The sequence below is a fragment of the Podarcis erhardii genome (assembly GCF_964252035.2).
Source record: "Podarcis erhardii genome assembly, chromosome: 13".
NCBI lineage: Eukaryota > Metazoa > Chordata > Lepidosauria > Squamata > Lacertidae > Podarcis > Podarcis erhardii.
The window spans coordinates 45,992,198-46,019,871 of NC_138502.1; the positions used below are offsets into that span (position 1 = coordinate 45,992,198).

General features: G+C 42.0%; 1 protein-coding gene and 2 long non-coding RNA genes across 11 annotated transcripts in view; 2 read left to right on the top strand and 1 right to left on the bottom strand.

Annotated features, from left to right (window-relative positions):
* SLC20A2 (solute carrier family 20 member 2) overlaps positions 1–27,674 on the top strand; it is a 102,835-nt gene that overhangs the window by 22,914 nt on the left and 52,247 nt on the right. Inside the window, exon 1 of one of the 9 annotated variants that reach the window (XM_081836297.1) lies at positions 16,366–16,685. The exons of the other annotated variants lie outside the window; for them this stretch is intronic. The gene's annotated coding sequence lies outside the window, so the exon portion shown is untranslated. Of the gene's footprint in view, positions 1–16,365; positions 16,686–27,674 lie in introns of those variants that run through there. 9 annotated transcript variants of the gene reach the window in all.
* Positions 16,637–26,081, bottom strand: LOC309327230. Its single transcript, XR_014150455.1, has 4 exons — positions 25,421–26,081; positions 24,746–24,822; positions 24,331–24,417; positions 16,637–16,726 (listed from the first exon to the last, which is right to left on the bottom strand). It is a non-coding gene; the product is annotated as an uncharacterized lncRNA (long non-coding RNA).
* Positions 24,084–27,674, top strand: part of LOC309327231 — a 99,487-nt gene continuing 95,896 nt past the window's right edge. Inside the window, exon 1 of the long non-coding RNA XR_014150456.1 lies at positions 24,084–24,196. This is a non-coding gene — a long non-coding RNA (uncharacterized lncRNA). The remainder of the gene's footprint in view (positions 24,197–27,674) is intronic.

Consider the following 27,674-nt stretch of genomic DNA (forward strand, 5'->3'; position numbering starts at 1 on the left):
ATTAAAGTTGTAACCTTGATCCCTCCATTATTTCTTAGTGCCTCCGGTTACAATCTCTGCAGTCTACGTTTGTAACATAATGATGGGAAGAGAATAAAATGCTACAGGGTCATAGTGCTGATTGAAATGTCACCTGTGTCATCCCCAAAATAGAGATTGCAATGGCTTTTGACTGTGAGTGTAGGGTGTCAGTTCTGAGTTCCTGTGTAAGAAGGATGCATGGTGTTGTGTAAGGGTTCCATGTGATGTTATTTATAGAACTTGTCTCAGATGTCTTTTCATGGATAAATCAGCTGTCAAGAACTTTATACAGCTTATAGCAACAAGCGTAAGAATCCTGCACTACTTGGTCTGGTAAGCTATATGTAATTTACAAAGCACAAATATTTGGCTTTTTTTGTTTTGTTTTCCCCAATTAAAAGTGTATGTTTTAAGTCTACACATTGTTTACTCTAAAGCAGTTGCTGCTGATTTCCTGCACATTTCCAAAGGAAAAAACTTCAAGGTTAGTAAGACATATGTGCAGAGAAACCATGCAAAAATTTCAGACCCACCACCTTATCATATCTAAGCATGTGTTCATGTTGGATTTAGCTGTTAAGGAAAGGAGATACCTAACTATGCATTTTGGTACCATTGCGTCATCAATTGTTGAGGCTAAACTTAAAATAAGCGGAGAAAGCTGTAAATATCACCCATTTACAGGCTTAAATGTAGCAGTTTTGAAATAGGGATTTCTAGAGAGCTAGCAGCAGGCAGTAAAAGACCCAGAATGAAATAACTTCATTGGTTCCTAATAAGTTTCCAAGTCAGGGTGGATAAAAATAAATGATTTTTAAAAAATTTAAATAGATTTTTTTTTTAAAAAAAATTAAGTTGGATTTTTAAAATAAAATGCTTTTGGAGGAAAAATCTTTCTAAAGATAGTTTTCCATTTAAGTTACATTGTAGTCCAAAGGCTATTCATCAGGAAATAAGGGTTTGTTTTAAGTTTTTCATGTGTCCTAAAACTCAGTCTAAGTGGGTTGTTTTTTAAACCCGTTTAACCACATCAGTTAACAAACATGGATACATATGCTCTAATGTTACTGTTTTAGTTAAGTAAATTGTTTAAATTGTTATTAAGGAAATGATTATTTTTCTCCTTCCAATAAAGTACAGCAGAAAAGTTGTCCAAATATAAACAGTTAACTTATTAAACATCACATTAATTTCATAATTATCTGTCTATGTATTTCTAATAGTATAACCAAATCAGTAATTTTTGATATAACTGTGAAAATTACTCTGAAAATTTATTATTCCAAAAACGAAACCTTCATCTGCTTGTAAATATTAAGATTATTCCAGCAAAAATGAGTCTGTTAAAAAAAAGAGGTTTAAATCAAGTCTTACTGACTAGTGATTTAAATTGTGATTTAAATTGATTTGATTTAAATCAAATCCACCCTGTTCCAAGTTATTCAGAGTGCTGTTCTGAATGTTCAAAACCCTTTGTGGTTTAAGGATCCAGGTATTAGAACTACCTTCTCCTGTTTCAATCTGTCTGTCCCCTGAAATTGTTGCCTGAGGCCTTTCTTTGGGTGCCCCGTACTGTCTGAAGTGTGGGGTGGTGACCTCACTTTTGGAGTGCCCTTCCTCAAGAAGGTCTGCCTAGAGGTCTTGTTACTATCATTTAGCCACCATGCAAAAACGTTTCTGTTTTCCCAGGAGTTTAAGAACTGGTAATGTAAATCTTTTTAACTTGGAGTAATTTGATTTTTCAGCCTATTGGACTATTGCTGCTTTAGTTTATTTTCTTTCTCTCTCTTAGTTTATATACTTTTTATTTGTTTTTAAATTGTATTTTTGTTTCTTCCTATTCTGTTGGCTACCTTGGGGAGAAAAAGATATGTTGCAGGTGTGATATATAAATTATGTAAACAATTTTCCTACATGGTACAAATATCACCAGAAAAATTCAAAACTTTTATTTTAGTATCTTATGCGAAAACTGTCTTAACATTTATTAAGTGGAAACAATACCTATTTGAGCTAATGTTCTCTGGGACCAATTCAGATCCATGTCTAGTTATTTGATAAATTTATTTCAAATAAAAGCCTATTTTGCTAGCACAGTGTGTTGGTGTAATTTTATCTTGGGGTGAGGGTCCAAGGCTAAAATGGTATCTCTGTTCAGCCATCACAGTGCCAGATGCACAAAGCATAGTAAAATGCCTGCCTTTACCATTAGGTTTCTGTCTTTATAACTGAATGAACAAATGGAAATAGAGTTTGTTTGTAGTTATACTGCAAAACAAGACCGCGATGGTTAAGAGTAAGTAATTGATCCTTGACCCTCTAGTTTTATTATCATCAAAGACCAAACCAAAATAAGGGAACATGCCAAACCACCCTGAATTCAAAAGCAGCATCTATTTATTTTTCTTGTTATGAGACAGCTGTCTGTTTCTTTAAGGTTTTGCTCTTTACAATTTTTATTTATTTATTTAACTAAATCCTTCCCCCCTGCTCTTCAGTGGGCGAGGGACCCTCCCAGAGTGCCTTCTAAGTAAGACAGTTCATGCCCTTAAGGCTTATCATTTGAAAGGCATGACACCAAAGGAAAAGAGATTGGGAGGAAGGAGTGGGGAAAGCACATTGGGACACTAGTTCTTAGTCACATAATTTCCATAATGACCAGTTGGACTGGGGAAAGTTCAAGGAGAGGAGCCAAGTGTTGCTGATCTCACAGCTAAGCGGCTGATGAGATCCTGCCGTTCCAACTCTGCCTCTAACCTGTTGGAATGGCTATAGAAAGCTATGTAATGTGATACTAGTTGTGAGCTGAGGAGGACTCTGTGCTCTTGTATTTTGGCACATCATTGAATACTGCAGGCTTAAAGAAAGACAACCTTATAGTGGATCAAAATGTGGTTGTTTTATATTGAAGATTCTTAACCAAATTGTAGTCACTTAATTTCACTGCATGCAGTGCTAACCATCCAGAGAGCTGGTTCCCTGTAGTTCTCCATTGCAAGGGAACCATTCCACAATGTCATCCATTCCTCTGCATGTAATATTCTAAGTGTCAGCAAGTGGTTGCCATAACTTAAGCTCTTAAAGATGCCTCCTAAAATTACCTTAAACTACATTCTGTAGTTGTCATATAGCTTGCTTTGTTTTCTTCCTTAGCATGCAAGAAACTTCTGCCGAGTTAGGAGGACATTCTTCAGCAACTGTGGGAAGGGGTAAAATTGACCGTAATTCTGTTCATAGAAACTCTGAGAACAGAAACTCGGGCTGGGAAGCTATTCATGTGCACAGCTATGTGGGGTTCACTGTATTTCCCCCTTAAAATGTCAAAAGATTGATGCAAGACTCAAAGACAAGAACTGTCCTTCTTTCTGGTGATGTTTCCTGTTTTGCTTCTTGAGATACAGGTATCATGAAGGGGAGCGCCTCTGGAACAAGTTGGAATGGAGAAGCACAAAATCAAGAAGCTGATTCAAGCGGTCATTAAACGCACTGGATGTTTTGGGGATCACACTCTGAGAGGAAATCGGCAAAGTGGAGACATATAACTCCAGTTATTGAGCAGGGACATCAGAATCTGTAACACACTGCACTTTTTAAAGTTGACTCTTCATCTCTTATAAATGGTGGCATTTTCCTTTGCTCTCTGGAAATTCCATTTATGCCTTCCGCACCGTTGTGTATTATCTGCCATTGCTTCAGGAAAAAAACAGCTTCTACTCTTGTACCTTGGACAACTTGGTCAATGCAGTTTGCAAATCTCATTTTTATGAACATGCAAAATCCAGAGAAATCAATGCATCCCAAGTACAGATGGAATATGGACTTGTGCACATATAGAGCATGTTGTGATCCAAATGATTAAATATACACCAAGAGTTGACAGAATAGCCAATTGGCAATATTTTGCAAATGCAGTGCATGTCTTCAGAAATAGGTTTCATCCAAAATTCTATGGTCCATTTAAAACACTAGAAAAATGGCATTCGTAAACGGACCAGAAATCACTGAACGAAATCCCCCCCCCCCCTTGTTATTTAAAAAGTTTGGAGGTAGTGAGTGTTCTCCATTGACTGTAACTTTGGATGGTGCCTTTCTTACATTGAACTAAAGGAGCAAAAGCTTATGTTGTTGGGGATATCCAAACGATAACAGTTTAGCAACATATAGGAAAAATTAAGGTTCTGTTGGAAGCTGAGAGTCATGCAAGGTTTGTTACATATACAAGCCTCCGTAATCTCTTTAATGCTCTGATCTAATGGCATTTTTGTGAAAGAAAGTTAATGTATTTCTTTGGAACTTTGAAGCGATGTGTGCTGGATAATTCTGCAAGTTGGGAGTCTAGAGGGGGAGTTCTGTTAACACAATACAGTGCTCTTGTTTTATCTTAAATACTAAAAAAATCATTGTGGCATAGGCTTTTGTGCACCAGACCCCATGCCTTCAAAAGCTTGAAGGATGGTGCTCAGTGGCAGATCTGTCTTTTCATCTGTTACATGATAGACTTGAGTCCGCACAAATTTTTGCCACAATAAACCTTGCAGGACTGGGCGTGAGCCAAGTTAGCAGGAGATAACTTTATTTTTGCTGATTAATGTCTGCATTTACTAGTTCTATGAGAACTTCTACCCTGCACTTCCAATAGACAGGCATCACTCAGGGCAGCTTCCAACAATTAAAATCACAGCATCAAGGAAAATACAATGGAGGCAGGAAGAACAGATAAAAGCATTATCTGCTTGGTGTGGAAAAGGCTGGCTTTACTATCCAGGTTGCAAGGGAAATACTGAGGGGTGTCATTTGGTCCCCAGAGCATAGTACAATTTCCTAGACCAGTTTGTGCTGCCAATACAGTGGTGCCTCGCAAGACGAAAAGAATCCGTTCCGCGAGTCTCTTCGTCTTGAGGTTTTTTCGTCTTGCGAAGCAAGCCCATTGACGGATTAGCTCTATTAGCGGCTTTTAGCGGCTTTTAGCGGCTTATCGGATAAGCGGCTTAGTGGCTTAGAAAAGGGGGAAAAAGGAAAAAAACCCCGCAGGAACTCGCAAGACATTTTCGTCTTGCGAAGCAAGCCCATAGGAAATTTGTTTTGCGAAGCACCTCCAAAACGGAAAACTCTTTCGTCTAGCGAGTTTTCCGTCTTGCGAGGCATTCGTCTTGCGGGGCACCACTGTATGTGGCAAGTACTGTATTATAGTACAAAACCTGTATCAGTTAAACAGACTTTGGGCTAAGAAGGTATGCTCTGCTTTCTCTTTTCCTTTAATAGGTTAGGCAATGTTAAAAAGTTAAGGCTTTTCCTTTAATAGGTTAGGCAATGTTAAAATGTTAAGTCCAGAAACAAATAACTGCTACTGCTTTTAACAGCTTCATAGAAGAAAAATACTCCGCCTTCCCTTCCCTTGAAAGTAACCTGCTTAAATAATCTGTCATCTTATTTAAATGTTACATTTATATCCCATGTTTCCTCCAAGGAGCTCATGGTGGTGTATATGATTCTCCTTTCCCAATTTTGTTTTCCAAAAAAACATGATAAGGTTGGTTAGGCTGACAGAGGGAGACTGCACCAAGGTCACCTAGTGAACGCCATAGCTGAATTGGAGATTTGAACATGGATCTCTACTGTCCCTTACCATGTGTAGCCAGGTGTAAAGGAATCTTTGGCCCTCTGGTGTTGCTCAACAACAAATCCCAGGATCTCTAGCCATTGGCCATACTTGTGGGACTGGGGATCCTGCAAGTTTTAATCTAGCAGTATCTGGAGAGCCATTGGTTCCCCACACCTGATCAACAGGCTTGATGCTAAAATGGCCCATGTCACCTGCCATCATGCATACCTGTTCTGCCGTACTTTAGGAGAAGTGCAATTTTCTGACCTTATCCTGTACTCCCTCTTTGTGTCAAAGAGCCAAGAGTCTTTGCTGGTCAACAGCCCTACATTGTATTGGGTCCCCCTGGTTCAGTTTAAAGAACATTGTTGGGCGATTGACTTTAATGAATTCTATAGAACTGAAATTGTATACTGGTATCTGATCACTGACTCACTTGGTCTCTGCCTCTGCTGAATGTACCTGCTTCCAATGTAGGTTGTTGCAGTGACTCTGGAAAATGTAGCTGTGCCTGTTATAAATGTAGTAGGATCCTAGAACAGATGAGTCTGCCATAGGGATAGCAGCTGGATGCCATGGGACCAAATTTAGTCCTCCGAATTCCACTACCTGAAACCCTAGTTGCCAACCCAGCATGAAGAGATATATTCCCCGGCTCAGTCAGTGGGCAGTTCACTGCTGTAATGTGTGTGTGGGAGGGAGAGGGTCAACGGTTTGCCCGACCATCCTCTTCTCAAAGATGCACTCCTATAAGTTGATAGGTAACTTAGGGTATGGCTTTAAACAGAGTGGCAGGATTCCTGCTGAAAGGTGCTGGGGCTGCATTTTAAATTATTCCACCACAAAACCCTGTTATCCCGCCTCCACCACTACCTCAGATGTTCTTATATATATTTCCAAAATTTACACACTGTTTGTTGAGTCATTCCTCATTATACTACCTTGAATATTTTTTTTCTAGAAATGCACAATAATAATGGAATATTTCTAATGTGAAAATGTATTGTGTGACACATGTTTATTTTAGATATGTATTGAAATAAGTATGTATTTTCTGCAAATTTTGGTTGCTGTATTTGCTGTAGATTGGCATCAGTTTTTGAGTTCTACTTTTTGGCAGTTTCTGCCTTGAGAAACCTGTTTTATGCTGCATTATCAGAATATGCCTTCCTGATGTACTTTCCCATGTCTTGGGGTCTGATAATTACAAACTTCTGAAATATTTTCATTCCCTGTTTGCTCTTTGATATAAACGTTTGTTTTTATTTTGCTGTACATGTAGTAATTTTAGGGATAAAACTAAACCTTGATATCTATTGTCTGTGGGAACTTTTTAGAGTCTTCCCGCAATACTGCTATTAAAGGACTAAGTGGGTTCATGTGGCTGAAGTTTGTCTTGATTGGTTAGAATTAAACACATTCTTTTAAATCAAACAAATGTTCTTTTCTAGCAACATAGTCTCCTTTGATTGTTGGTTCTGTCACTGGATTTAATGACCAGATGGACGAGTTGAGGCTTGTGGGAATTTATAGCCTGAATAGGGCTTTCTCACTCTTTAAATGGGAGGATGACTTCATTTAGGGATTTAATGTTGGTAGTGGAAGGTTGAAAAATTGTTTTCAACTCTTGGCAGGCTGAAGCCGAAGATCTGTGGAAGAGTATCGTAAACTGCACCTGTGTCAAAAATACCATTATTAATGCACTGTCCTTCCAAGTGCTGGGTTGCAGCATTGCCAGAAGTTTGATGCGGAATTATTGAAGCCTTATTTACCTAGGGATCCATTAGCCTTGCCATCCCCTGGACCATGGAGGGAACAAAAGTACCAGGAAAGCAACTTCTTCTTTGGAGAAAAGAGTTTATTGCAATCTGCGCAGAGTGACAACCAGCAGGATCCCTCCTGAAAGACTGGCTGTAAAGCAAAACACTTCAGCAGACTTTCTTATACTTTTCTGAACACTCTTCCCCCCTCCCATACCCTTTCCAGATTTGCCCAATCAGCTGGCAAATGTTCAACTTATTCCCTTATATGGCACATCCTTATACGTGCCTTTCTGCTAGCTAAGCACTCCCCCCTCCCCTCTTGCTTACACGTGTCTTTTCTTATCTTTGCATTAGTAAGCATAAGACAGGAAGAAGGGGCCTGGTTAAATCTGCAAACAGCAGCTAAAATGTTTTTGCAAGCTAAGAAATGGACTTTTGACCTGCCAGACAAATTTAGCTGGCGATGTGCTAATCGTCTGGTAAATTTGCAGAAGTGAGATTAGCACAGGAATTTTTACTGCAGACAGCATTTGAGAGCAATCTTTCTTAGGTACAAAATACAAGGCACAGAGAGTATTGAAAGAAATCCTTCCCATCTCCCTTTACTCCCTCCTCTTCTTTTGAACAATCTATTACTTAGATTCGTTCTGGGGTAAGGGTCTATATTCTCTCATTACAGCAATCACGCGAGGTCCCATCATGCGAGACATCATTTTCCCCATCATATTCTGCAAGCATTGCATCAAGCAGGGAATACAAAAGCAGAGAAGCAAAAGGATTATAAGTGGCCCTGCTATAAATACCATAATATTCCTGATCCAACCACCATCGGGCAGCCAAGAATATAACCAATTCCATGGATCACCTTCTGTAATTTTTAGCGGGTTTTCAGCTATCATTGTTTCCATGTGGTCAATGGTGGCCGAAATGCTGACATTATTATCTGGGATATACATGCAGCAATGAGAATGAATTAACGCACAAACTCCTCCCTTCGAGGCCAACATTACATCTAAAGCATAACGATTTTGCAAAACGACCTCCCTCATAGCAGACACTTCTTGGTTGAGGTCCTTTAATGCCTTAATGGTATCATTAAATAGTCCTTCTGTCCAATTGGCGAGCAAATGAAGATCTTTATAATTCATGGCTGCCCCTAAGGAGGGTAGTAGGGCCCGCGATATCTGGGTCCCAACATAGTGGTTAATAGGTGCGTTCACTGCCCTGCGGTTACGCAGTCTGAGAGATGTTGGTAACTCTCCTATTTTATATAAAAGGGGAACCACCACTCCTAGGGTACAAACTCCAGTAAGATCTCGGGGAACGGATTTAAATGCTGCATCGCCACAAATTAGCCAGAGCTCTTCCGGAAGAAGGCGACTGATGTTTTGGTGTTGCTCCGACCACTTGAAAGCTTGTGAAAACAGAAGGCTTACGTGCCATAGCTCCTGGGTAAAATTTAATAGGGTCTGAACAGAGGAATTGGAAATAGAGCTTTTGTGGAGATGGTGCATATCAGTCATTAACTTGGCGCTAGTATCGGATTGATAACACCGGGAGGTATTTCCATAATTAACGAAGGCAGAGCAGGCCCTATCAAATACAAAATTCAATACATGTAAGCAATCAGGGTAAATCCCTCGTGGGGTTGACCCTTCAGAAAATTTTAAACAAATAAAAGCTGGCTCGGACAGGGCCAATTTTACGGGCGGCCACTGAGCTTCTTCAGGGTTTTTTCTATTTTCTATATTGAAGATATCATCAATGGGAATTCCATGTAGCATCAAACCTGGCCGTTTAGCATAAGGTGGTATATGCATACACAGCCAACAATTGGAAAGATTTAACATTGTGGTGAACTTGAACATATCCTTGATATAAATATTGTCTTTCCACATCTTATGATAATTTTCTCCTCGTGATATTTTACTCAATAATCTAGTTCCCATCTGACCATGTTCACCAGGTGCAGCACCCTCCTTGTCTCCTGCAACTAGGAGAACGAGGAACACTAGGAGGATCATCAAGGGGATAGAAGGATCGGGCCGTCGTCTCCCGCAGAGCCTATGACGCTCATGCCAGCAGAAAAAGAGACACATCCATGTGGCAAGGGCAGTTGAAATAACTCCCATCCACCATCCCCAATCACTCCATGGTTCCTCCCAGCAATATTCAGGGGGTGTGCTCATTGTTGAAGAGCCCACTGATATTCGTGCTTGATTACCTGTTGAGCCTCAAGGATGAGAGCCCACCGGTGAGCTGATGCTCCCACTATGTGGGTCAACTTTTCTACTAACCCTGTTGGGTGGATTGAAATCTCGTGCTGCCTCCCTACTGACCAGAGCATATGGAAGCTGAAATCCTGGGGTGGCAACTCTTACTGGCACTTGTTCAGCAATTCCAATGCACACCTGGTTAAGGCTCCCACCCCTGCAACACTTGCATTAAGATAGGTTCCGTCCCATCTAACGCCTGGATTAAGAGTAGGACCTGGTCTATCAGATGAGGTTGGTACAGTGCTCTACCCCCCAGATAACAGTTGACTACCCTCCCACAACAGCAAGAGCGGTCCAGAACTTGATAGAATTCGACCGCTTCTGCAACTTCCCGTATGAGCACTACCCACGCGTGCTGGACAGTGGTGTGGGAGAGGAGCCACAACGGGGCAGTGGGGTGTTTCAATACGGCAACCTCATCAAACCCCAGTTTCCAATAGCCAAAGAGCACGCCATCTCTTACCACCGGCAAGACGAACCATTCGTAGCAGAGGCCAGCAGGCCAGTAAGGGCGGTATGGCTCAGTGGGGTCAGGGCTGTGGGGCATAGAGCAGATAACACACACAAAAAAAGAAAAGAAAAGTCCTTATGAAAGTATTAAATGTCCTGGTGGACTTCCTGGATCAGTCCCTAGCACTGGGTTTTCACGTTGGGGACGCTGCCCGCGGGCGCCCCTCCCATCCAATTCTTCAGCTGTGCGTAGAGATATCAGCTTCCGGTGTGATATCAGCAGAGCGGTCGTCAGCGGAGGGTCTGGAGATGGTCAGCCGAAGGGGTTAATCGGGATTTAGTTGCACAGTCCAATCTGTAGTGGTCACTCTGGTGTGGTGGACCCAAGGGGTGATGCCGGCAACTTTCACGGCTGTGGGTGTGGAGAGCAGGACGGTATAAGGTCCCTTCCAGCACGGTTGTAGCGGCGTCCGTGCCCAATCTTTTACCCACACATCATCACCTGGCTCGAACTGATTCAGCCAATACACAGGGGTTGTGAGCCTGGGTCCACCTGTTGAGACAAAAGAAAACTCGGAAGAATGTCTGGACATAATTATTCAATTGCATATCCTGACCAGCATGTGGGGGCAACATTCTGACATATGGGACCGGTCTCCCAAGCACAATTTAATGGGAGATTGCGGACCCTGAGTAATGCCAGAGGTAACATTGTCACCCAATTGGACCCAGTTTCCTGTGTCAGCTTGGATAGCCGATTCTGGGGTCTGTATGCTGTATGCAACTTTCAGTTGATTTGTAGTGCCTTAGCTAATTCCTGCAACATTAAATGAACAAAGGCTGGTCCATTATCAGCTTCTGCCCCTTTGCCAGGTTTAGGGCTCTGGTGAGCGCTGTTATTTCTACCAGTTGTGCTGATATTCCAGGTGGGAGTGGCTTTGCCTTGATCACCTGGTCTTCCAGGGCTACCACTGCATAACCTGCCTTCCGATGTCCAGCCTCAATGAAGCTGCTTCCATCCATAACCATGATGGCCACTGGGGGTCTGCTTCATCTTTAAGGTCAGGCCTGCTAGAGTACACCTCATCCATTACTTCAATGCAGTCATGCGTGGGCTCCTCACCTACTCCTACCGGTAATGGGGTAGCTGGGTTGGGGGCTGTGGTGACTTGGAATTTCAAACGCGGATGTAATAATAGCATCTGACATTTCCTCATTTTAGCCTGGGAGAGGAAATAGGTGCCTCTCGGCAGATGGCATGCTGATTCTTTCCTAAGCGGCCTCGCCCTCCTCCCCGGGCGGTTTCTCCTAACGGTGGACCTCCCGTCCTCAGGGCCATCACTTCTCCTTTTTCTTCTGGGCCTCTTCCTCCCTCTGATTATAAGTGGTTTGGGCTATTTCTAACATCCATTTCAGGGTGTGGCCCATCTGGATTTTTCGGCGAATATCGGGCGCTGCCTGGGCTACAAAGGCAGTTTTTATGATAGGGACATTGGCAGCCTTATCTGGGTCCACAGGGGTATACTGGCGGTAGGCTTCCTTCAGCCTCTTTAAGTAGGCTCCAGGGGCCTCCTCTGTCCCTTGCACTATTTTTCTGGCCTTTACAAAATTGGTGGGTTTTCTGGCTGCCCTCCTCATGCCATTTAAGACATTCTGGCGATAAGTGGTGAGGGTATTTTGCCCATCAATGGTCTGATAATCCCAATTCGTATATTTTCAGGATATCCTGCTGCAACAGCTTGATCTCCTGCCTCCTGCGCTCTCATGTGTGCTCGGGCTTCAGCATAAATTCGCCTAGCCTCCTCTGTAGTTAGCAGGGTATCCATCAAATATTGCACATCATAAAAGTGGGGTTGTAGGTTTTTTTTTTTAAAAAAAAAAATTCCCTCAAACAACTTAATGATTTTGGCAGGGTTTTCTTCAAATGAAGGGTTTTGGTTCCTCCAATTACAAACTTCTGCACTAGAGAAGGGGGCATGTTGAACTGTATAAGTTCCATTGGGCACCACCCCATCAGGTCCCGTGGGGGCCGGAGGGTCATATACTCTACGTAGAGGCATCACTCTGGCCGCGCCCTTTTCCTGTGCTTCATGTGCCCTATGGAGGGTCACTCTCTTCACTGCCTTCCCCACTCTTTCTGCCACTTTCTTCTCTGTTCCCCTATATATCCTGCTGTTCTTAACAAATGGGGACTGACGTTCACTTCTCCTGCATAAAGTTCCACATACTTTCTCAAACGTTCTGCCTGTTCCTCTGTCCATGTCTTTCCATCACTTGTCAATTTAACCAATCTTCCTACAAATGCCTCATCCTCATCATCCTCTTCTCTTTCTTCCCTTTCTTCATCTTTGCCCAGATCTAACAATGCATTGTCCACGGGATTGGGGCTGGGGCATCTGCTCCCTGTGGCGGGGGTGGTGCCAGGGCTGTTGCCGGGGCATAAGGCGGTGGGGGCATTAAAACTTTATCTTCTTCCCTCTCTGAATCCTGGAGGACTGGGGGTTGTCCTCCTATCTTCCTGACTGAGCAGATTCAGCTGCCTGAGGCTTCTTGGCAGCATGACTTCAGCCGGGGGGGGGGGGGTTCTTTTCCACATCTTTACATTGGTTTTCCAAGTAGAAATATAAGGGATCTGATCTGGGTGGACATTCAAGATGTTCTGATATAATGGGCCGATTAGCTGTAAATCAAAGCTCCCTTCCGAAGGCCAATTAACTTCACATAATGTCTTCATTCTCTGCTTTCTTAATTTAATTCCCCAGTCATCATTTTTCGTGGCTGCTTTCCAGTTGTTTAAAAAGCATTCCAGGGGACTACATTGGCTTGCCCCAGACCCCATTTTTTTTTTTTTTTTTTTCCAGATACTCCGCTCCTAACTGGGTTATAAATTCTTTCACACTACACACACTTCAGGTTGTGACTTGATCGAGCTCGCGCTGCCAAGAAATGCACAACCCTGCACTCGCTCGGCCAAGGGGCACTAATACCCCGGCCCACACTCGACAATTCAATCACCGGAGTATCTGACATGCAACATACTACATACAAATCACATCAATATAATTTCCCCTCCTGCTTCTGTTCACAGTAAAAATTCTCTCACACACTCAATCGCTTGGCCCAATTAGATTGGGTGGGCCAATCTAATTCGCACACCAAACCAAACACAAGACAGTATAACAATAACTAAAACCTCAACAAAATCCAACCATTAAAACATAACATAATACCTGGTACACACACACCACACAGAACACACCAAAAAATCACAATATATATATATCCCTCCCTCTTCTGTTCCCAACTTCTGCTGGCGGCACTCTCCTGCACAACCAGTCTCCTTATTTTGCTGGCGGCATTCTCCTGCACAACCAGTCCCCTTTGTTTCCCTTTTATTTAACCTTACTGGCACACTTCTACCACAGCCAGTTCCCTTTTCCTGGCGGCACTTTATTTGCCACGGCCAGGTGAGGCTGATCAGGCCTCGCCCTTTCCCTCGGGCTGCCCTTTCCGTCGGGCTTACCTTTTCCGCTGCGGACCCCTCCTGGCCAGTTCTCTTTTCTCCCTCGACCTGTGTCTCCACTCCGGAGCGGTGTGGCTGGTTCCCCCCACGAATTGGCAGGGTGCGCGCTTGGAGCCTGCACCACCGATCCGAGCTGTTCACCGAGGTCGAGCCTGGCCCTCCGGTCCGTATTGGGGAGGAGGCTGATCCCGGACGAGCCCCCAAAGAAATGAAGCCTTATTTACCTAGGGATCCATTAGCCTTGCCATCCCCTGGACCATGGAGGGAACAAAAGTACCAGGAAAGCAACTTCTTCTTTGGAGAAAAGAGTTTATTGCAATCTGCGCAGAGTGACAACCAGCAGGATCCCTCCTGAAAGACTGGCTGTAAAGCAAAACACTTCAGCAGACTTTCTTATACTTTTCTGAACACTCTTCCCCCCTCCCATACCCTTTCCAGATTTGCCCAATCAGCTGGCAAATGTTCAACTTATTCCCTTATATGGCACATCCTTATACGTGCCTTTCTGCTAGCTAAGCACTCCCCCCTCCCCTCTTGCTTACACGTGTCTTTTCTTATCTTTGCATTAGTAAGCATAAGACAGGAAGAAGGGGCCTGGTTAAATCTGCAAACAGCAGCTAAAATGTTTTTGCAAGCTAAGAAATGGACTTTTGACCTGCCAGACAAATTTAGCTGGCGATGTGCTAATCGTCTGGTAAATTTGCAGAAGTGAGATTAGCACAGGAATTTTTACTGCAGACAGCATTTGAGAGCAATCTTTCTTAGGTACAAAATACAAGGCACAGAGAGTATTGAAAGAAATCCTTCCCATCTCCCTTTATTATCACTGCTGTTTCCTTGTCAAAGAGAGAGTATTTGTGTTATAATTCAGGCACAAAGGTGTGCCTCAGTACCACCTTGCAGCACTAACATATGATACTAGAGTCCATGCCTTAGCTGAGACTCTTGTGTATCCTCCAGGATACAGTAGGGGGTTACAGTGGTGCCTCGCAAGACAAAATTAATTCGTTCCGCGAGTCTCTTCGTCTTGCGGTTTTTCCGTCTTGCGAAGCACCCCTATTAGCGGCTTAGCGCTATTAGCGGCTTAGCGGCTAAGTGGCTATTAGCGGCTTAGCGGCTTAGAAAAAGGGGGGGGGGGAAAACTTGCAAGACTCGCAAGACGTTTTTGTCTTGCGAAGCAAGCCCATAGGGAAATTCGTCTTGCGAAGCGCCTTGAAAAACGGAAAACCCTTTTGTCTTGCGAGTTTTTCGTCTTGTGGGGCACCACTGTATTCCACTTTATGTGGCAGAATTTCATGTGGTGGTGCAGAGGAAGGATACTGATACATGATAACTTGTAGACAATTTGCAACCTGATTTAATTGTGAAAGAATCTGTAGAAGATATAATAGTCACAGACAGTCCTGGGGCAGGGAGAAGGAAAAAGGAAACAGCCACATGTGTGAGGATTCAGATCCTATGTTGTGGGTAGGGTTGCAAGCGTGTCTCAGGTCTTGAAGCCTGCTGCCTGAAAATAATTGTATCGGTTGTAGAGCTGAGCAGCAATACTATACAAATTCTCATGCACACACAAAAACTATGAAGGTTGGTTTCGGTTTTCTTAAGCAATATATTGGAGCGAGATATAGAGAAGAGAAAACACTTTCCACATGCAGGAAGGTGTCTTTGGTTGGATACTAAAAGAACAAACGGCCTTTTTGTTGCTTTTGTTTCTGCTGTAGATGTGCTCCAACTTGCAGTATGTGTGCTTTGGATTTATTATCTTAATTCTGTATATAGAATGTGGTACAGTTAAAGGCATGTCAAGGAATGTAGTATTTTTTGCTAAAATATTCAGTTCAATTTTGATGCACTAATTGTGTCGAGTAGACCCTGGTCCATGAAAGTTTATGCTGCAAGCATATTTCTTGGTTTTTTTTTTTGTTTTTTTTTTTTGCTGTGAGAGACTAACATGGTTACCCCTCTGCTAATATGTACCTGATTATGATGCCAAGTTAACCCAGGAGCAATCAGTTTGTCTTGAGATGGCCACATGCAGCTTGTGAACGTCAAATGGTTAACCAAGATTTAAACTGGCATGATGTGTGTTAGGCCTACATATTTCCCATTTGCAGTTTGAACTATGTCAGTTGTCATGTGCATTTTAATGGTATCATAATGGGATAAAATACTCTTATTTAATAAACAGCTCACTTAGATTTCCAAATCTAAAAATGAGTAAATGTGTTCACTCACTAGAATTCCCCTTTGTGCCCCAAAGCATTGAGACAGCTATGAAGCTCATGTAACTTTCATTTTATTTACCTATTATTGCATTTTTTGTCCGCCTTTCCTCCAAGGAGCTCAAGGTGCCACATACAGTTCTCCCTTTCCACATTTTATCCTCACAACAACCCTGTGAGGTAGGTTTGGCTGAGTGACTGACTGTCCCAGGGTCACCCAGTGAGCCTCATGGCTATTGTATCACACTAGGATTTGCCACCACTGTGACATAGCAAGAACTTTAAAGACAAAGGCAGGTTTTTTAAATAATCTGTGTTTGCATGTGCATTCTAAACATTTTCCTTTTATTAAATTAGAATAATTCTGACTGTTAAATGTAATGTTTGCAACTGCATGTCTGGACAAAATGTAAAAATGTGCATTTTCCTAGCCTTTTATTTTGTGCAATCCAATTCAAGCACTGAATTATTTTTTCATATGTAGTTTCAGTATGCAACACTTGCTAAATATTGCTGGTCTGTGTGAACTGATTTTTTTCTTCTTAAAGAAACCCTAAACGGAGAGGCATAATCAACTCTCCCTTTTGTATTCATGCTTTGTGGGGAGGAGGTGGGGCGGATTGACAGGAGCTCTCTATAAATGAGCTTCATTTGGATTGGCTTAACTCAAGTAATCATGACGCTGCGCTGTGTTTCAGTAACCACCCTCAACAGAGTGTCCTGTTAAGAGGAGGCATGTTTTCACCTTGAGTAGAAACTCTTGGTTGATGCTTATGAGTGTTGCCTTGTTTTGCAGTTCTCTCGGGAGTTTTATCTGGAGCTCGCTCTGTAAGTTTTAGAACAGTTCACTTTGCTTGAGATCTCTGCTCCTGAGGTGTGAATATGATAGGGTATCTATTTTAGACATAAGGAATGCATTTGTGACTAGCAAGGCAGTTACTTGAAGAATTAACTTTGCTTCTCTTTGAAACAGCTTCAAAGCACTGAGTAAGTTTTTAATAATGGGTTTCCCCCTTCTTGATAAACTTTTATAGAATTTTTTAAAATCGTACATCTTCTATGGAAGTAGAAAAGAATGAGAGGCCGTTCTATGACAGTTTTCTGATTCATGATGGGGTGGACTCTCCCCTTTGTAAAAAGTACTTTATAGCATCTATTTTCAAGAAATAAATTGAGCTGAAAGGAGGCAGATAGGATCTTCTGTTTGGTTGAAAACTACCTTAACCTCAAGCATCACTGTCTTATTATTGGAAGTAAACTTTACTCTAGCAGAATACAAATATGTGTAGTACGTATCTGAAATATATAGTCTATAGTATGTGTAGTAAATTTGTTTGTACAGTAAATGAAATGGGTTTTATTCAGGGAAGATAGTTTTTACTGCCAGGTTTTTCCTAATAAATGATAGTCTTTCTGTAGCTGAAGGTAACAGATGCCAGCATGAGTTTTTGAAATGCAACGTACCAGTGCTGGTCCTGCAAGAAGGCTTGCAATTAAGCAAGCTATATAAGGATGTGTAGGGAAAGTTGGAATTGGTTGGTGAAGTAACCCTTTTATATAACTGATATTTATTAGGCATTATTTCCTTCCAGGCGTATAAATCTTTCATCCTCCTTAGTCTTATTGCAAGCTTTGTGCATGTAATTTTAGAACCATGTAGGGATGTAATTTGCCTAGAACTATTTTAATTATCCTGCCTGCCATAACAGGGTCTGTTAAATTTTAAATACTTAATATGACTTTAACCTTTGGGAGGGAAAAAGCCATCTTATTCAACTTGTCTGTGCCTGGCGTTACAAGCCAGATTTGATATTTTATTAAGTATTGTAGAATTAACTATGTTATGTAAGAGGGGTGTGTGTGTATGTGTATACACCACAAACAAACAAACAAACAAACAGAATTGCTTGTAAGTTGCTATGAAATAATCTGTTGAAAACTAAACCCCCAAACCTATGTTATTATCAATTAGAAACAAGCTTTGTCTTTGTGGCTCAATTTGATTGTTTTATAGGAAGCTCTATATGGTTGTGGTTAGTAGTTACAATCCTGCTGGGCTTCATATTTTGAAGGGGAGGATGTGTGCAAATTTTGTAACATTTGCCTCTTTGCTTTTAAGCAGCAAAAATGTTTTTCCATGGGTTTCTACATACCAATTTTAGATGGATTCCTATGGGTAAGGTGAGGTCCATATTAAGGAAAACAAATATTTGCTGGTTGGCAAATATTCCTCTGTCACTAGTCCATAATAGTCCATAATTCCTCTGTCACTAGTCCATAATAAACGCCCAAGTTATCTGTTACCGCTTAGGTTTACATGGGGTAAAGTTCAGAGTTCTTTCAGGGCAAGTGCCTTCTGACCTATATTGTACGGGTTGAGTTGCATCTGAGTCTTTCTTAAATGCTGGCAAAGTACTGGCAGTAATTAATCTGCCACATGTAAACAAGCTCCATAAGTCATCAGGGTTTGCCCTGGATTCCATCACAGAGGAAATCTAAGGATAACCCATTAGAATGCCCTTTAAAGTACCTTATTTCCATTTGTGTACACTATTCTGCTGTTGGCTAGGAATAAATTGCAGTTTCCTTGGAGTTTGAACTTGGCTCTGCAAGTGTCCTGCTTGACCCCCTCACCTTTGTTTTCTGTGATAGCCTTCCCCTTGGATATACTATTTGGCTGGGTAGAAGGGTATAAAGTGTTTTTACAAGTCTCTACTACAAATCTGCTTTTTGGGATTGGGCGTTTCACTGTACAGTAAAGGGCCTACTCTACTTGGCTTCTGTTTGTAAAACCATCAAGGCTTGGCACTTGCTTAATATTTTCTGATTTTGGAGATTATTATTTATTTGAGTAGTGTTTTGAGTAGAGCGCTTTACAAAATATTAGCTTAGTCTCTGCCCAAATATTTCTAATCTAACACAAACAGAAAGCAAACGGATTAGTTTGAACGGTATACAGAGCAAGCCTTGCTAATTGATGGAAACTCATCCTTTCTTTAGTTTGGTAAATCTGCAAACTAGGGGGTGTTAAATCTGGACTAGGAGGTGGGATGGAATGACGGTACCAGCCCAAGACTACCCTTTTCATTGACCTGCATAGCAATATATTGGCTGGAAAAAAACCTGCAAAGTATTTCCATAAAACCTAATTAAGTTTTCTATTTCATAAACTCTATTGAGGAACCCTGTTATTCAGAAGGCAAAGAGATTTTGAGTCCCATAGGTAATACCACTTGTGCCTTTGTATGAGTGTGAAGAATAGTCCCCCTGAAAAAGATTTCACACAGTCTTTCAAATAATTTATGTAGTGTCTTAATGAGATGTTGTTGATGTGAAGTTGGTATTTAAAGTCAATTTGGGACATTTATTGTCGTTTACTCTCAAGGCTTCTGTCTTTTGTGAAGATATGCCTGGAACAACAACAACAACAACAGCATATTTTATAGCACGATCATAGTGCATTTTTAAGTAGCAAGAGAGATCCCTGGAGTGAAAAGCTCTCAGTAAGAAATTTGAAGTGATAGATAACATTTGGAATCGGGTGGTGGAGAGGGTAAATGTGCTGAAGTCTTTATGGATAACGTGGGCACTTAGAATGGGTTTGAAAGAAGACAGAAGGCATTATTTAGATATTCAAGAAAGCCATTCTAGCCAAAAGGGGCAACAAGGGAGAAACTGTAGGCATCTAAGGATGTTTGGAGACCTTCAGATGGCTGAGGGTGGTGAAGGTGGAGGAGAAAAGGAAATTGTTTTGGGATGGGGGGAAAAATGATTTTTAGTTATTGTAATAAATCAGAGTCAAAGACTAGGATACAAGAGCAAAGAGAATGGGATTAGGGGCATAGCTATGGAGGTTTTTGATGCCAAGAATGAGGAGTTTATGCTGGGTTTGGAGCAGACATGGACCAGCTGAAGGCAGTCCATGTAATCAGAACAATGTAATCACAACATGTAATCAGAACAATGAGTGAGCTAAATGGTTTTGGTGGCAAAGTTCTGGATAGAAGTGAAGAGGCTGAAGTGTGACCATGGAAGACAAGATGAGAAGTTACTAGTGTGAGAACTAGAGTTTTTGTCGGGGGGTCAAAGAGAAAGGGGTTTATTTTTGCCCTTGTTGTAAAGTGACATGTTATGGTGCTGAGCTGAATGTGAATGCCAAAGGAGAGGGATGATAGTGGATAGTGATGCTGTTGGTGGTTATAGAAAATATATGAGGAGTGGAGGTCTTGGGAGGAAAGACGACGGAGGTTAATTCTCAACCCTCACTGTGTTTGACACCGTGATTAAATATTAAGCAGAAATAACAGACAGGTAGGCAGAGTTCTGAGATAGAGGAGGGAGTTCTGATGTGGAGGTAGGTGTCATAAGCACATAGGTCTGGAGTGCTTATTTCAGACCAATGGCCACATTCTCATCTGGACAACTTTTCAGGAGCCACATGGCATTGGTGGGTGGCACCAAAGCCAAAAAGTGTAAATTTTAGCATTGTACCATAGGTTAGTCTCTACCCACCATCCGGGCAACCAAGAAACACTGCCAAAATTCAAGGACACATTTCAGCCAGGCAAAAACACTTAAGGGGTGTGCAAAGCAGGGCTGGTATGGGAAAATGGGCGTGGCTGAGAAAGGGGAGTGGCCTATGTAGAGTCCTGATGGTCAGACGGAGAGTGTGGAGGGTCACATTTGCTCCCTCCCACCTGAGGTTCCCCACCCCTAATATAGTTGATATTGAAAGTTTTGGTATGAGATGAGGTCACTTAGGGGAGAGTATATACGGAGGTCACAACAGACCACGATGGAGAGGGGCAAAGCAAAGGAAGAGCTTCCCTTCCCTGTGGAAAAGTTGAATGAGCAATTGCGTCAACAGGAAGAGAAGCGGCTGAGGGGAGTCATGGAAACCTAGGGCATGAAATGAGTCATGCAAGAGAGAACCATCAGTTGTTCCATAGGCTGCAAAGATAGTTGCCAGTGAGGAGATCATCAGTGAAGGGCTGATCTACTGGTATGCTGAGGGCAGAAGTCAGATGTTATGGGGTCAAGAGAAGCTGTGGTAGAGAGAGTTGACAGTAGGTGTAAGTGATGCATCCCAGGAGTTTAGAGATAAAGAACACAAGAGAAGTTGAGCAGTAGCTGCAAAGGCAGGTTGGGTCAAGGGGGTGTCCTTTTTGGAGAGGGTGGAAAGTGTTAGTGTGTCTAAATGCAGAAGGGAAGGAATGTGCTGATGAGATGGGGGGGGGGGAGGCAGAGAAAAGTGGTATATTTATTTATTTTATTAAATTTGTATACAGCCCTTCATCCGAAGATCTCAGGTCAGTTCACAGTGTCTTTGATTGAGGAGGAATAATGGGAGGAGGTAGATAGAATCAAAGGGGAAGATAACAGCGGAATAATGAACTTGATGGGAGGAAAGAGAAAAGGATTCAGGGAGGTGTGGACTTCAAGGAAAGAGAGTTAGAAAGGGGGTTATTTTATTTTTATCAGGCAAACCTGTCAGTGTGGAGGGAGGGCATGAAGGGGGGTTCCTAGTAGGACTTCAAAGGATGGAAGAGGTGCTGGAGATTCCTAGAGTTGGTGTGGATCATAACAGTATTCTTGAGTCATATGGCAAAGAGAAAGGAGACGATGACTTTTACAATGGACAAAACTGCTCAGCTGTTTGATTCTCTCCCAGAGGCATTCAGCTGCATGAGAGCAGGAACACTGGACCTGAAGAGAGGCAAGAGGGCTGAGTGAATACTTCGTGAATACTTCGTTAGTGGAGAAGTACAAATGAGCCAAGAGAGGGGAAACAGGCACAAGTTGGGTGAGTGGGTGAAAATTGCAGATTCTGAGGAGCAGATAGAAGAGGGCGAGGGCTAGATCTGAGAGGGCTCTGAATTAATAGACTGCAGGCTGGGGGAAAGTAAGGATGGAAATGTGGTTTGGGAAGAGACTGTAACAGTGTTAAGGGTGCTGTGGTTAGACCGAGAATTCCACAGCTGAGGGATAGACTTGAGAACTGTTCTTGGTGATGACAAAGTAGCATTTTTTAATGTTAAATGCCCCAGAAAGAGACTGTAAGTGGATACTCAAATGCTTTGGTTTTGAAGTGTCGTGGCTTTAGTGGCTGACCATAAACTCAAATGTTAGAAAACCTCATAGAAGTGAAAAAATATGTCTGCTTATCACAGTGCTGGCATCTGTTACAGTAATGCAAACACCAGATATTGTTTGCCAAATACATGCTGATTAGCTGCAAAGCCTCACCTTGTGTTTCAGTATATTTCTTTGTGTAGAATATTTTGCCTCTTCTGAATTTTTGGTTGCCTTTGTTTTGAATATAATTCCTGGAGGTCGTCTCCCCCACCCCACCCCCCGAGTAGTTGCCAAATTGTATGTCAAGTTCTGGCAATCATAACTGTCAAGCACAGAATAATTATGGCTTTTATGTTTTTGATTTTAAAAGTGAAATAAAATTTGATTTTTAGCAGGGTCTTATTATATTACTGCGTTTTTGAAAGCACTTGTGGTGCTTCCTAAAACTACTACAACAATATAAACTATCTAGCCATTTGGTCATTAGGTGAATGGTCACTTATTAGATACTGTCCTCGCTTGGGAGCTGTAGCTGTAAGCTATGAATGGATAACAGTTTTCAGTGAAACTGTGAGCACACACTTGTGTAATGAAGACGATAATTTGTTCCGTAAGCTTTTTCCATTAAGGCAAATTCCTCTTGATACCATTGATTGATGTCAGATTAACTTCCATTCACAACTCAAGGAGAGTGTTCTCTGTGACATGGAAGTGAATTGTGTATGATCCAGGACTTTGCGTGGATGCAAGGCACTGTCAGTGGTGTAAACTTATGCCGACAATAGCCAAATAGGTTTTTAAAAAGGAGGATCAGGGGTGTGTGCCCTAGGCATGTTTTGTGACTGCCACAGGTCCAATTGCGACCACGTGGAGATCTCTGAATGCCAGGTTGGTGGCTGACGTCTTCATTTGGCTGGCCCCTCTAGCTTTCTTAAGCAGGTAAGCAGAAGAGCTTTTATTTATTGCATTTATATCTTACCTTTTTCTTCAAAGAGTAAATGGTTCACCTCAGTTAATCCCTACAGAGACCCTGTGAGGTAGATTAAGAGGCTGTGACTGGCTCAAGGTCACCCAGTGAACTTCATGACTGAGTAAGGATTTGAACCCTGATTTCCCAGGTCCTAGTCCAAAAACCTAACAACACAACACTGCCTTTCTAGAGTCCTTGTGCTATGAGGCAGCTATATACATTAAGTAGGCAAATAAATATGGAGCAAGCCAAATGTCACTTAGAGAAGAATCTGAAGTAATTTCCTTGAAGCTTAAATTTGTTTTATTCTAGATTGTTTTATTATTTGATGTTTTAATGTGCTGTAAAGCACTTTGAGGTTTTTTCTTTAAAATATTAATAGGCATAGAACGGAAATCAACAACAATAATAAAATCCACTGGAGAAAAATTGGCACCTAATTTTTTGTGTGGTGATCATAACCCAGGTTTACGATGCCATTTGGCGATTAGCTTATATATCTGAGTTTCTAACACTGAATGTGTACCTCCACATGAATCCTTGGGCCACCTCAAACCATACATTCACACCCCCAGGAGAGTGTTTGTGCATATTTTTGTAATTAATTGGTGTGTGCCCATTTACGTACTTGTCAGCCTTTTGCACTCAAAAGAAAGTATTGGGTTGGTCTTAAATTGATGCCATCTCATCCTGGATGTATGATTTGTGATAGGCCCAAGTTTACTGTGACTATGTGAGGTGCACACAAGTTTACTGTGACTATGTGAGGTGCACACCCCGGTTCCTAATTCTTTTTGACATACTAGAGCTATGCAGTATTTTGCTCCCAAAGCATTGGACCAGACACAATTCACTCCTATCTCTTGGAGGTGAGGATATGTAATTTGGGTGGCTTAATGATTATTTTGGGGGTCACACCTCAATTCCTAATTCCTTTCTACATATTTTAACTACAGTGGTGCCCCGCAAGACAAATGCCTTGCAAGACGAAAAACCCGCTAGACGAAAGGGTTTTCCGTTTTGGAGGCGCTTCACAAAACGAATTTCCCTATGGGCTTGCTTCGCAAGACGAAATGTCTTGCGAGTTTTTCCGACTTTCCCCCCCCCTTTTTCTAAGCCGCTTATCTGCTTATCCGCTAAGCTGATAAGCCGCTAAAAGCCGCTAAGCCGCTAATAGCGCTAATCCGCTAAGCCGTCAATGGGCTTGCTTCGCAAGACGAAAAAACCGCTAGACGAAGAGACTCGCGGAACGGATTCTTTTCGTCTTGCGAGGCACCACTGTATTGTTGATATAGTATAATATATTAGTTAGCATTATTGAAACATACCATAAATTTGACATACGTTGTATGGATGTAGGTGCCATGGTTCTCAGTTCTGTAGGTCAGCAGCTGTTTTGGAAAATGGCTCTCACAGACTTTTGTCAACCTGCAGATGATGTCATCTCAATTGTTTTCATTGCAAACGATGTCTGCTCTGCCCTCCAAGTAGATACTGCTGCCAGTAATGATTTTCCTATAGAATTCAATTACAAGGACAACAGGAACACAGCAAAGTGTTTCACTTGAACTACCTTGAACCAGTTTCATTTGGCCTCTTCAGATTTGCTTACGATTTGATCTTGTTGGTGACTTTACCTCTGTCATACATCTCTTAATTCATTCTACTCCGAATCCTTGAACAGTTCCTCCTCTTGTGGATGATAGAAAAGCTGATGTTCAAGGACAAGAGCATTGTGCTCTCAATTTTTAAACTATGAACGCAGCAGTGAAATTTAGACTATGTAGCAATATTGCAGGTTGTGGGTTGAGAGAAATGGAGAGATTGCCATTATCATACTTACTGTGATTGAGCCAGTTGTAAAGAAGAGTTGCATCAGTAGATAACTGGCATAAATTGCAGATGTCCCTATCAATGCAACTACAGGAAAAATATGAGTCATTGAATCAAAGTCTCTTGTAATAGAGTCTACCTAAGGGCACTCCAGATTCCCTTAAAAGATATTGGGAAGTTAATGCTGTTAGTGCAGGATGTGGTTATAAATATGCTACTTGTCGATTGACTCAGTAGGAGCTCCCTTAGCCCTTGGGCTAACCCAGCACATATCTTCTAAAATCAAGCAAGCAGGATGATACCATTGCAGGTTGAGAAAATTTTAATTGAGTAGTTATCTGCAAATTGTTGTAGGCAATTTCAGATCTTGGCAGGAATTCTCTAAATATATCTTACTCAGGATTATTAAAGGTAGATCTTATGTAATGTAAGGTAAACGACCATTTGTACTGTGATTTTTGACCTCAGAGCAAAAACTTCATTTTTGAGCCATCATGACCCAGGTGTTATTGGGTTGCTCTGAAGTATGTTTACCTCTTGTATTAATCAGAGGATACATATTAATTGTTGCTTAGCACTCATTATACCTTTGGTCTCTTTTTTTCTTCGTTACATTACATGGTTCATCTTTGTGGCTCATATTGGAATTGAGCAAGTGGATTTATGGTTATGGAATGGGTCTTACTGTGGATGCTTCCCTAGAAGGTGGGGTTGTTTACTGTACAGGCAGCTTACTCGCTGGGAAACAGAAAAAGAATGTGTTCTGGAATTGAGAGCAGTAAACAGTGCAGAGACGTACAGTTAACTGCAGGCAATTCCTCCAGCAGGTTATTACAGTAGATCAAAGTGAATACTATACACCACAGTGCAGGGAAGTGATAGCGATTGATTGACGTGTCATCCCGAGGGAAGTGACTTTGTGACATTTGGTTGACCCATTCCGGTTCTTTTTTGTTAAGTCATCCTGGGGTGAAGTCTGTGCATTAGGAAGGATGTTTCTTCAGTGCTTGTGTGTGCAACAGTGTTGTAACTTAACAAGCCAGTTGAACCTTACTTTAACATGCCTAAATCCTGTCATTTGATCTGAATCCCAAGTACATTCTGTAGACGTAAGAATTCTAGAATATAACCACCATGGAGTAGTGGTTAATCAAGGTTCAAATCCACACTTGGCAATGAGCCCCTCTCTGTGTCCATCCTTACCTCACAGAGGTGTTGGAGGAAGGGGGGTGGGATATAAATTAAGTAAACACATTTATAAATATGTCATCCATACCCAAGCATCCATTGTGCCTACTGAATGTGTTTCTTTTCTATCTCTCCATTGGGTTGAACATATGTCTCCTGCACTTCTTCTAACACTCTGGGTAACTTTGTCCCTAGCAGCTGAATACCATATTTTTTGCTCTATAAGACTCACTTTTTCCCTCCTAAAAAGTAAGGGGAAATGTGTGTGCGTCTTATGGAGCGAATGTAGGCTGCACAGTTATCCCAGAAGCCAGAACAGCAAGAGGGATTGCTGCTTTCACTGCACAGCGATCCCTCTTGCTGTTCTGGCTTCTGAGATTCAGAATATTTTTTTTCTTGTTTTCCTCTTCCAAAAACTAGGTGCGTCTTAAGGTATGGTGCGTCTTATAGGGCGAAAAATACGGTACATGACAGACATAAAAGAAACAGTGAAAAGTCTGTCTTATGACTGTTGCTACTCACACCAAGGTATCCTGCGCCATTCAGTAGGAATGCATTGCTGTATCAATAATATGCTTCAATAATTATGACTGCCCATATAGCCAGTGTTAGCAACTGAGATATGAAAGGTAGGAGCCAAATGGCACCTTAAACCTAGGTTATGGGCGCAACAGTGGAATGTCAAGGCACACTTTTTTATAACAAGAATACAAAGCTGAAAATGAATGAATGCAGCTAAAATATTATGTTCAATTTTTTACATGGTCTAGTCCACGGGTGTCAAACACAAGGCCCGCGGGCTGAATCCGGCCCGCCAGACCTTGTCATGTGGCCCGTGTAGCCGCCGCCGGCCGCCAGCCTTCACCTTTTATTCTCGCTTTTTTTTTTTTTTTACACAAGAAAGCCGCCTCTTCAGCGCATGCGCGGCAGCCTACAAGCCAGAGAATGTCTGCCCTCTAGCGGCGCCGGCCGTTCTACACAGGAAACCTCCACTTTACATGCATTCAGGAAACCTCCACTTGTTTTTATATTGAGCGCATGCCATCCTGTGATGTGACAGATCCAACGGCTGCCTGAACAACCGGCCCTTTGAGGGTGACCAAACTGCTGATGCGGCCCCCCGATGAATTTGAGTTTGACACCCCTGGCCTAGTCCTTCCCCTGCCCACTCCCCTAATATTTTCAGGAGGCTCTCTTCTCCATTCTTCAAAGAGTAGCTGGAAGTGGGGAGGCAGAAAAAGGTCCTCCTTTCCTTCCACTCTGCAGTTTTAATCTGAAATCTCAAGCACAGTACTGTGCCCAGAACTCAGAAACTGCTCGCGTTAATGGAATTCCCTTTCGCAAAATGCACCTGAAACAATGAGATTTTTGAATACTGCATATAGCATCTAATATATCTGAGGCACATGACCTATGCACAACACTTAGCTTATGTGTACAAAACAGCACAGAAATAGGGTAAGGAGGCAAAGTTTGTGAAGTAAAGGTAAAACAGAACACTTCTCATCTTATGCAGTAGTCTGGTAGCTGAGTGTTGTATTCAGAAGGCAGTGGCATGAATTTTAATGACCACTCTTTCCATCTTTTCCACTTAAAAATACTAGAAACATTGTGTACCTTGATGTACAAATGGTGTTCCTCTGTTGCAGCTTAGGAGCTGCTCAAAATTCTTTGTGAACATATGAAGCTGTCTTTTTCTGAGTCCAGCTAGCTTAGTACTGTTCATTGGGTGACAGTGGTGCTCCAGGACA